The 11,876-nt window shown below is 38.0% G+C and overlaps 1 protein-coding gene across 1 annotated transcript in view; it reads left to right on the top strand.

Moving 5' to 3' along the window:
* Positions 1–10,665: 10,665 nt before the first annotated feature.
* Positions 10,666–11,876, top strand: part of exoc2 (exocyst complex component 2) — a 50,718-nt gene continuing 49,507 nt past the window's right edge. The window contains exon 1 of the mRNA XM_026146764.1: positions 10,666–10,727. The gene's annotated coding sequence lies outside the window, so the exon portion shown is untranslated. The remainder of the gene's footprint in view (positions 10,728–11,876) is intronic.

Here is an 11,876-nt window from a genome sequence, read left to right as displayed (position 1 = left end):
CATATTAACCAACATTAAAGCATTGCACTCCATTTCCTGCTGCCTGAAGGAACTCTAAAGGTGCGCTGTGTGAGCGTGGAAGGTAATTAAATGTGGAGTGGGAGTTCCTGGAATTACTTTTTTTTTGTCCTCATTACAGTTAGCAACAATTTAATGTAACTTATAATGTAACTTCCCAGCATTACCATGTAATTCTTCCTTTTAATAAGTATATTGAATATGTGTATGTAAAATGTCCCTGTTTAGCATAAAATACAACAAGGGAGAAACAACTGAAGATTTTAAAGGGGGAGAACTTCACTATTATACCTAATAGTGAAGTTTATACTAACCTTGTGTAACCTTGTAACCTTGTGAAGTTTATGTCACACACCATTATATCTGCTCCTTTTGTTATTATTATCATTATTTACAAGAATGGATTGCTTATTAGAGGCTCTGCTTGAAAACCCCTCAAATTTAGAATTTATCTGAGGTTTGATATTAATGTGCATATTGTTTTGGGTCTGAAACGTGGCAACTGGCACGCTGGAGAGATTATATCTCTCAGCTGGCCTGGGAACGCCTTGGTGTTTCCCCAGACAAGCTGGAGGTGTTGGTCGGGAAAAGACAGGTCTGGGATTCTCTCCTTAGGGTGCCACCACCACGACCCGGCTTCGGATAGGAAATTGATGGATGGATGGATGGATGGATGGATGGACAGACGGACAGATGGATGGATGGATGGAATTTGGTATGTCCATGTAATGTCCCAAGATCTGCAAAAACGCCTCTTGGGGTCATACCCTAAACCCAACATGTTCCCAACATTTTTTAATTTAAGATGCACTTTTCCTGGTATCCTCAACATTTTCATGCTTTCATACTTTCACAAGTATGACTCCTTGAGTCTCCGTGATATATAACAGCATGACAGTGTGTTCTTCTACACCTCCTACTGGGCACAGGATGTGATAAGGAAATAGTTTATGCAATAGCCAAATTAGAATTCAGGGCTTAGGATGTCTCATTGAAGAAATTTTCAACTGCAGCACACCCTGATGTGCAAACATGACCGCTGCTTGCAACTTTAATTTTTTAATTTAATTATTGTTTCATCCATTTAAGCTCAAAATGGCACACAGTGAAATTTGAGAAATTAAGACTTCCCTCAAATGCATTAAACCTGAAGCATCAAACGTTTTTTGAAAATGTAAGGAGTGATAAGTACAGATATTTGTGTAAATCTCTTTTCTGTAAATCTACAGAAGTACACCAACAAAGTAATCGTTCTTTATTACTGCCCATCTCCGGCTCTAACTGATGTTAATAATATAATTAGAAGGCGGGGTGGCAAACAGGCTGACAAGACTGTGAACCTGTTTGTGTCCCACATCACGCACTGTTTAGTTTTTGTTTTGCTTTTTGTTCCTTTTTCTTTCTCTAGTTTGTTACAGTCTAATGATCATTGTCACTACTTATGATTGTGGTTCTACTTAGAATATGACAGGTTCACAGGGAGACCAAGTCTCAGTATTGTCACCACATTTGCATCACAGGACCGACATTAAAATAAACTTAACTGCTGTTTGTTAACAGCTTAAGCAACTATCAATCAACCATTTATTAACAGTACTTACAAAGTGAGCCTTTCCGTTGGTCACTTGTGTGAAAAAGCTGTTTTCAGTGAATTTTATTGGCTTCCTCAGTAGATTACGATTAAGTAAAGTATAAATACTGTAGATGCCCAAACAGTGCACATACCGTAAAATGTTTTTTGTTGTTCATCAGCTAGAACATTAGTGTTGCTGATGTGTTTGCAGCATAACTGAACAGGGAGCAGTTTTACTCTTAACAACGAAGCATAATTTATTTAAAAAATGTTTGGTATTGGTGGAGTTTTAAGTAAAGCTTTGCACGCATGACTTAAACGTGTAATGGAGCATTTGTTTTTGGACATATTTCTTCTTCTACATGAATAAAAGACTTAATAACTGACAACGTGCATGCAAGACAAGCAGCCGCTAACAATAGCCTTCTTGCTGTTAATTTCATACTTAGCCGAGCGCTAATCCTTAGAAGAACCTGTTTATCAGTTCACTGAACAAGGTGTTTTTCTGGCTGCAGAGCTTGTCAGAGGAGATTAGTTTAGAGAGCAAGAGAGATCCCCAGCTGTTGTGACTTGTCTTATTATGCAACAGGGCCGGTGATTCCGTCCCTATTCTACGGCTAAAAAGAAAAAAGGAGGAAGAATTTATTTCATTCAACAGTTTCTATATAGGGCGTATTAGCATTTGGGCGTGAGGTTTCAACCTGTCCATCAATTAAGGTTGGGCTCTAAATTAAAAACTTGGTAAACAAGACTATAAATAATATTTGCTTTTGTTTCCTGATCTGATTGTTAATGCCTGCGTTAATCATGCATCTTGATTAAAAGCATTTCAAAATTGCATTCCTCGCGTGCATGTGCCCTTTTGTCCTGTGAATCATCATTACTTTGCAGATTTGTATTCTTGTTTTCATCAGGTAATCTAACATCTGTTGTGGGATTTACAAAGTTATCTCAGGAGGGCAACCTCCTCTCAAAAGCACTGCTGCTGACGCACTGTTTACTGACGTGCAGACGCTCTTTGTTCACGCACATAGTGTGAAAGGATTCAGGCTGAATGGAAGCCAGATCAGCTCAGTTATTCAGTTATTGCCACAATGTCACATCAGGGCAGATAATCTTCCCAGATTTGTTTGTAGCTCCGATTTACTTCACAGACGTCATTTGCATCCTCCCACTTCTTTAATCAAACACCAGCATGCATATCTCCCACATGGTCCGTGAATGCCTTATTTACCCTCTACCTGTGATGAATTCACTTAAGTGTCCAATTTCTCTTCCCAGTTAACTGTTTCCACATTTACTTCCACCCTGACAAGAACAAATAAATGCAGGGCATTTGTGGGCCTGCTTGTCCAGTGTCAAACACAGGAAAGTGCTCCTCTATTAATCCTCTTTGTTTTCAGCTTCTATTGTATTTGAACTCATAGTTCCATCCTGTCATTTATGTTCCATATGTGTCTGTTTTTATTTTTCTTTGTCCATGTCTTTGAAGTATTTCAACTCACAGGACAAAATTGAAGATGTACTTCATTTTATTCTAACTAATTCCTTGATGGGTATTTAACCACTAGCAGCTATGGAGTAATACTCTATGGAGTATTCTTGCTTTGCCTGCTTTCTACACATCCATGAGCACGTACACATAAGTTTGAATCCACATCCTGCCACCAGTTATTAACTGAGAGCTAAGGAGCCAGGAGAGGCAGTGAAGAAGACAACAGCAAGCTAGCAAAAATGTGAATAAATAATGTATTTTTGAAACTACAAAAAAAATTGATTTAGAAAGAAGGAAACATTTTCAACACTGATCTAACTTTCTGAGATCTGGGAATGCGGCAGCATTTCTACAACAAAATTCATTGTTTTAAAAACACAAGCAGTCAGCAATAAACTGAAACTTGTTGCTCTTTGTCTGAGTTAATTATTTGGATTTGATGCCACGATCATCTGTTATTAACAACCATCACATCCAAAGTGTATTTATAAACCACTTCATCTCTCTGTGTTATTTCTCAGTTTTTTGTGCCATGCCTTCCTCCTCTTGCTGCCACACTACAAAGTCAATATTCTGTCTTGGCTTTCATTTAGACAGCCTTATCCCTATAGTATGCATCCCGTAACAAAGACCCGACAATCCATACGTTTCATTTGTCAATGCATTCTACTGGCCACAGTGGATGCATGAAGTATCCCACAAATAAGTTAAGTCACTTCAGAAACAAATGATCAAACTATTATGATTATGTTTTAAAAGTTTAAAAAGTACCTAAGATGAGTAAATGATCATCATCCGTACACTAATAACATTATGATTGTTGAAACTTTTGTAGCTACTAGTCTAAAGTCCAGTGTTTCATTAACCCATTCATCCCCCCCACTGGCTCACCTGAAGTTTACCTGATTCCGAGCTGGCTGCTTTTGCTCCTTGCTTCGCTTCAGAGCAATTACTATTGTAAGTATTGTGTTAATGTAGCTAATAAAAACGATAGCCAACACACACAAAAATAAACTAAGGCTGCAATCCTAGAACAATGCAACTGGCACTTAAAACCTTTTCCCATCAGTACTTTCTCATTATGAAGACACATTAGTGTCTTGGTGATTCAAGTCTAAACAACATAATCCCATTAAGTAATTATTTTTTGATCACGCAAGCAGTGATTGACATGGATGCTTTAACACTGCATTGCACATGTGAAAAAAGGATCCAGAAGGCCAAATACACACACGCAAACAGCAGATTGCTCGAGGCTGTGGGTCCGGTATCTGACAGGTTGTGGGAGGATCAAAGTTCAGATTTTGAATGCACTGTGAAGGGAAAGAACAGAAAGAATAGAGGGAGTCAGGGAAGAGTAGATAGAGAGACAAAGCATTGATAAAGCCTCATCAGGATTTATACTAGCAGGAAATGAGGAGGTTTACAGAACAGCGTGGGCGAGAATGCGACTGAGTTTAGCAGAGGAGAGGCAAGACAGATGAAAATAAGATATTGTAATAATAGAGGAGAGTTTGGACTATATTAACTCATACTGAGGTGGAAAACTGAGGTCCCCTACGCCCACCCTCCAACTACCCCCTTGCTCGCCTCCCTGTTCTTCATGGGAAGGAAAGCAGGATGTCTTTCATCCAGTTCAGCCAAAGGATCAAAGCCAAAAGGCTAGTCTGCTGAAACTGACCTCAATTTGCACTGCTGCACACTCCGCACTCTCCAACATACACAATCCTATAGCTCTCATTATATCCGCAACACCACCTCCCGCTGAACTACATACATGCTATTTCCCTTCCTGTATGCCACAGCACCTTATCCACTTAACACAGGAAATCTCTCAGTCCCTCCAATCCAATAATAGTACAATTTATAGCTGCCGCATTATCACTACGAAATATTACCTCCAGTAGCTATTTATGCAGTTTTTTACCATATATAACCTGTTACAAACTCTGATTATCAGATACGTGCTGTGCTAACATATAACTTGCATCTGTGGTGGTTAAACAACCTGTTCACAATAGCGTCACCCTGCTGCAGACGTCAAAGCGCAGCCTGTGTTTAGCTTCCTCTGTGTCTTCTTTCTCACTGTTTTCACTACAAACAGCCACTCTACTTCAACTACACACACACACACACACACACACACACACACACACACAATTTGTGTACAGGTATGCATAGACTCTCAAATGTATACATTTATACAACCAAATAAGTCAGAAATCTTTTCCTGTTGCGGATTAAAATTAGGTAAAGTTTGAAGATTGAATCACATGTTAATTTATTCATTTATTTTACTGTTTTTTAAACGTTCTTTATTTTTTTCTTCAACTGTACATATGCATATTTATAAACTGTTCATCCTGAAAACAAAATGATGGCACTTGTAAACTTTATATATATATTGACATTACATTGCATGCAAAAAATCTCCCTGAATTATTATTTAATGTCGAGTGGACAGCAGTTGTTCTCATACAGCAGTTTAAGAACGACATTCAGTAATGAGTGACTGTTTGAGACTTTGTTGACACTACATCAAAGGTGGCTCTTAGCTTTGTGTAACTATTCCACTGTTTAACTATATTTTCTTTTTACATCTGTTTTAAAGTTATTTTCATTTCATTGTGCCTGATTTATTATTATTTATCATTTCTTTTCCCATTTTTTACCCTTTATTCTACCACCCTCTATCTCGAGAACAGACTTTATTTTTCCATCCAGTTGAAATCGCTTTTTGTTCCTTTAACTGAATTTTTGAAAGGAAAATACTGATGTTGTTATAGATTGCTGTATTGAATACTATTAAAAATAGAATTAAATCGGTTATTTTGATATTAAAAATGGTCAATTTGTGAATTGTCAAATTTTGCTCCATAAATATTTCTTGATTTAAACAGATAGTTTTCAGATAGCTTTACTGAATCATTTGAATGAACAGCTTCTTACAGCTGTTTAACTTTTAACATCTGAAAGAGGTTCTTCATGAAACTAATATAATTGTGCTATATTATGGCTTAGGTACCAATAAAAACAGTTTCTATATATCATTGAATTCAGAAGGAATGTAGAACATAGAAAACATTTTTGCTAGAATTTTATTTTAAATATTCAACGCTGCTGTTACTTAATGTTTTCATTTTGTTCACACCTAAATTTATTCTAACTGTAATCTAAGGCAGTTGTGTTGCTTTATATGTTTATACAGACAGGTTGGTAACACTGCAGTCACTGTTCTTATACCTCACAACAAAGCTTTTCTCGCATTTGTCCACCTTCACTTCTTTCTGAAGGAGCTCCCCAGTGATGAGGCCAAGTTCTGAAATGACATTCTTGGGCGCCCCCTACTGAGTTGCAGCTGCATTTTTTTTCTCTGCATAAAATATATGAAACGCACAGATAGAGGAAAAATCTTGAGGTCACAATGAAGCAGCCCGCCAAGCCCTGGATGCTCACTGTCGTTGATTTAGCAGCGGAAATGAAGACATGTTATGAAATCATAGTTATGTGAGCCAACATGCTACACAATAAGTCCAGTTAATATTCACTGAGGCCAATGCAGTTCGTCCTCAGGGTGTTAAGACTTTACAGAAGGATCCATGGGATAGAAAGCCCATGTGTGGCATTAGAGGGCTCATTCAAGTTAAAACCCCCTCTTCCTTTCACATAGGGGAGCATAAGATTTAAGTTTATTCTCAGCGTTTTCTCCTGCGGTATTTTTAATCCACTATGCGTCCTTTAATTGCCTAATTTCTTTAATATCTTGAAGTAGGTCCCATACTGCTCCAAATACTCTCTGGAATTATTGACGTGCTCAGTTCTTTATGTTTTACAACATTTTTAAAAATCTTTCATGCTGTCAGTATTTCAAATTTGGGTCACTTATTAATTTACACTGGTTTTTACTAGAGGAAATACACTTGCAGGTCTCCTTTTTTCCCCAAAAGAAGGTTTAAAAATATCTAAAACGATACAGTAAAACACATGTTGATGCTTAAACTGAACAAGGTTGAGTGAGAATATTTAAGTCTTTAAAAAGAAATGCTTTGCAATAAGATATCATTTTACATTTGAATTAATAGCTACAATAAAACCCCGCCGAAGGATAAAAAGATGGCAGCATTAAACTGTATAAATATTCAAATTAAAACATCTGACCTACAACAGCAGAAAGCAGAGCTTGAGCACATGACATCAGCCTGCTAACTGTATGATTTTTTAGAATGTCCTCTTGATTGCAATTGGCATTGGCCCATCCTGCACACAAATAACCCCGAGCTGTAACCAAGTCCACCTGTTCGTAAACACAAACAGTTATGAACGCACTCCAGCCAGTCACATCTCATCAGAAACAGAACACACAGTGCAGCATGCATCGACGGCTTCAGCTTGCCCCCGTGGATGAAAGCTGTTTCCCCTCAGCGCTGTGATGCTCATACGAGGGGCCGGTGTACAACAGTAAAAAAAACAAAAACAAAAAAAAACAACCAAAAGAGGTGGTATTACACAACAAACTATTTGTGAAGTAAATGTTTCTAATTTGTTTTTACCATCCATGAGGATTTTTAATTTTATTCTTGTAGGCTCCCCCTAGTTCTCAGAGCTGATCTGGGCTGTGCCCCCAGAGACACAGTAGCCTGTTGTCTGGCCTGGGGGGAAGGGGGGGTTGAAGGAGCGTTGTTATGAGAAGGCAAGGAACATGTTATGTTAACCTGGGTGGTAAAAGCCCAAGCATATTTGGGAAAATGCGCCTTTATACCTTCTCACACCCATCGTTTTCGGCCAAATTCCCCCGTAGTCTTTATGTCTTGGTTCCAAATTACTAAAACTAATATTCTCTGACTTTCCTCTTATGGTATTTAGCCATAGCTATCCTGCAATCATATTTAATTTGGTAGCTAATGACAAAATCATCAGAAATTTATTTCCAAAGAAACAATTGCCCTGCATGGATAGTGACAAGGTCTTGCTGAGGAAATGTACCCCAAGCCTATCAGTGAACGTTTCTGAACTCATCACAAATGTCTTTAATAACATAATAGCATTCATAACATTAACAGGGCCAAAAGTAGAGTGCCCACTAGTGATGACCCGTTTAAGGTGATGGAACAGAAATCATTAGCTGTGCAGTCATTGACAGTGTTGAGCAGTGTGTCAGCACTCAGACTGAAAGGCTCTCTGTTCCCCTCAAATCTCATTTTTGTATTGTGTTCATCTGGATGCTTTTCCAAGCTAAGCCTGGCACAGGCCTGGATTTCCGGAGACCAAAATGTGAGCCCAGGGAACTGGACTCCTTCAGAAAAAGGGGGGGGAGATAGAGCACCACTCAGAAGCCAAACAAACCCAGAAATCAGAAGTTTATTTAAAATCCCCTGTCTTATATTAACAGCGGTGCTACAGGCTAGTGATTAGCCACACATGGGTCAGGGGTTCCAAAACCTCACTTAATTTCCTTTGGAATACATATTTTATGTTTATTTTGAGATCCATAATACGGGCACGGGTTGGACTCATATATGCTCATTAAAAACATATTATTGGTATTTAATGCTATGAAACAGACTAAAAAGTAGCTTTGGGACAGATAGAAGACTTTTTTGTTTGTTCAGTTGTTTTTTTTAGGAAGCAAATGGAATTGCATGTACTGTAGATACTATACTATGGTATAGTATCTACAGTATAGTAGCACAGGTTATTGTAATGTCAGCACCAAGCATATGATCTCTGCAGTAATCTTTGACATTGAGGGATTCACACTTGTTTGATGTCATACAGTTTAAATGCCCTGCGCAGGAAGGAAGTGCTCACCCACTGGCCGTCTGTTCCATCTTCAGGAGCTCTATGGGAGGGCGGGAGGATTTCAGTGCAATATTTACAGTGACCTTTTCCTCTCACTGGCCAGGGGCCCATGGGAAAAAACTGGAGAAGACAAACAATGAACAATAGGGTTCGGGGATGAGCAATGGTGCCAGCGCAGCATGTGCCATTGCGAGATGTAGATTACAGAAGGTTAGGGGGTCAAAGCAAGGATGAGGGCACCAAACCCTCAGGAGCACACCTGCTCAGAAAGCCTGCACTATTTAAAAACGCAACATGCAATCGCATGTTCCTCACTAAATAAATCATTTTGAATGGAGAGTATATTTCTTTGGCACTTTGGGATATAGATGAGAAGATCAATACGACTGATATATTCCCAGATGGGAAACAGCTAGTCTGACATCTGAGCCAGACTAGCTGTTTCCCCGCTCTTTCCAGTTGTTATGCTGGGCACACACCACCACATGCTGGCATGACCTTCATCTTTAACAGACAGACAGGACAGTGGTCTTCTCATTTTATCACTGAGAAGCAAAAGTTTATTCCCCAAGATTGTGAAATATTCAACTAAACATTTGGTGCAAAATTGTGAGTATATTAATATACGTATTAATTAATATGTACAAATGCACAACATTTATATTACAAAACATATATAATATCTGTTCAATAACACAATAAAATAAAATATGTGATATATACTGCCACTTATTTCTGTATTCAGCGGGTGATATGTGTGATATACTGCCAGTGTAGTCATTCATTGGCAAAGAATGTACCACTGAGACTGAGATCAAAATCTTCCACCATCATTGCTTTAAGTAGATGTTTATGTAGACAAACAGCCTCTGTGTTACATCAGCATCTGTGCAAACTCCCCAGTCACAGTTTGATCCCTCAATTATCAGATTAGTCAGTCTAATTGGACAATATGCTTTCCCTGGGGATTGGGCCTTGCCTTATCACAGAAATTATTTCTGCCCTGCACAATTTGGTGAGATAAATGTAATGCCATCAGTGTTCTAGTGTGTGCCTGGGTGGTCTCTGTTGCATTTCTAATGATGCTGCGCCTTTCCCAGAACAAGTGGAAATACCTCAATGATGCACCGTGAAAAGAGAGATGAGGAAAGGAGCAAAGCTCCCAATGGGCTTCAAAATTCTCACACAATGGACAACCAACACTTCAGAAGAGCAGGCTGGTTTTATTGCTGCATGGAGACTTAGATCCACCCTGGATACATGATTACATTAAAACCTTGGTCAGCAAAATTTTGTGTGTGTGTGTGTGTGTGTGTGTGTGTGTGTGTGTGTGTGTGTGTGTGTGTGTGTGTGTGTGTGTGTGTGTGTGTGTGCATGTAATATAACTGCCTTAAGTTTTCACAGGTAATTAGGATATCTGCTGAGAGACTAAAGTGGCTTCTATAAAGATTTTAATAAATCTGTATGATCACGCTGTTTTCTTACATTTATCCTTTATCGGTTCGTTTATCGATTTTATTTATATAGCACATTTAATTACAACAGCAACGTTGACCAAAGTGCTGTACAGAAATTCAAAATAACTAGTACCAAAGAACTTTATTTATTTATTCATTTAATTTTAACATTTAAAAGGCCTGAAGTGTATAAAACAAAACATTAAACTTACTATGTTACAGAAGCTTGTTTGAAGTTATGGAGATCGCTGAGTTAAACACATTTATAGTCAAAAATATAAATGTGCATTTACAAAGTGATTCGTTTTATTTTGAAGGCTGCATGAAAAACGGAAGACCGGAAATAGTTAAATGATACAGGAAACACCGCAGAAGGCAAGCGACTGTAAGTTAAATATTTCCCTTTATATCTTCTACTTTTTCTACCCCAAATAGCTTGCTATAATTGCCATGTCCTTTTGAAATCTAAGCCCTTTTTATGGTCATGACGAACGAGAATGACAGCCTCTAACTCCAATATCATTCTAGCATAACAAATCCGGTTAATGGAAAACGCTAGCATAAGCTAACTGCAGCTGTCAAATTTCTCAGTAAAGCTTGTATTCTTTTCTGTAACAAAACGAAAGAGCTATTTAATTATTGCAGCAGTTGGCTTTAACGTGTCTGACGAAAAAAAAACTGGGAAATGGCTTATTTGTGTCATTCTGCAGTGTTAGCGACATTACGATTAGCTGTACCAAACTCCGTTAAAATTTCTGTCTTATTAAAGTAAATTTGGTGTTGCGTTGTGTATGTAGCGATACACGTAGTGATGAAACTTCTTACTAGTAATCATTGACTTCTGGTAAATTCGGGAAGCTGATACTACGTTAATAGCGATAAAAAATCATCTTCTTGTCTTGCTTAGCTGTAACCCCTCCTTTGTTTTGTTTACTTTTCGATTAGTGCTGAATAACAGCTGGGTTGTTCATAAAGCAGATGTATTATTAAAACGAAAACCTATGTGATGTTGAAAGCACTAATAGGCACTTCATTTACCAGATGCTGTAATCCACAGCGCTATATTCAACGGGTGCTATTCTCTGCAAATATAGAAATGCTTCATGAAGATTTCATTCAGAAACCTCCTTCTTTCTTACGTCGACCCCACCTTGCAACTAATCTCTTGGGTTTTTGTTTTATAAATAAATACATAAAATCTGCAGTAGTGACTCATCGGCAGGTGGTATGATTACTCCTAATTGCCTTTGAAGTAGTAAGAAGTGATTGCTAGTGTGATAAAATTACACTTAAAAACACCTTAGTGGCACTTGGAGTACAAAAAAGAAAAAACGTGGAGAGTGAAAAAAAGAAAAAAAGAAATAAAGTGATCACACTCAGTTACCTCATGTGACAGAGAAAGGCACTGACTGGAAAACAAACTGATAAGACTAAACATTGGTATATTTCAAATTAGGTAACTTGACTTGTTTTTGAGAATTAATTTGGTATGAGTGTTACGTTTTCTCAGAATGCTCATTCAGTTCATGTGAGA

This window comes from Astatotilapia calliptera, chromosome 17, assembly GCF_900246225.1.
Source record: "Astatotilapia calliptera chromosome 17, fAstCal1.2, whole genome shotgun sequence".
Lineage (NCBI taxonomy): Eukaryota > Metazoa > Chordata > Actinopteri > Cichliformes > Cichlidae > Astatotilapia > Astatotilapia calliptera.
This window is presented reverse-complemented; position numbering and strand designations above follow the sequence as displayed.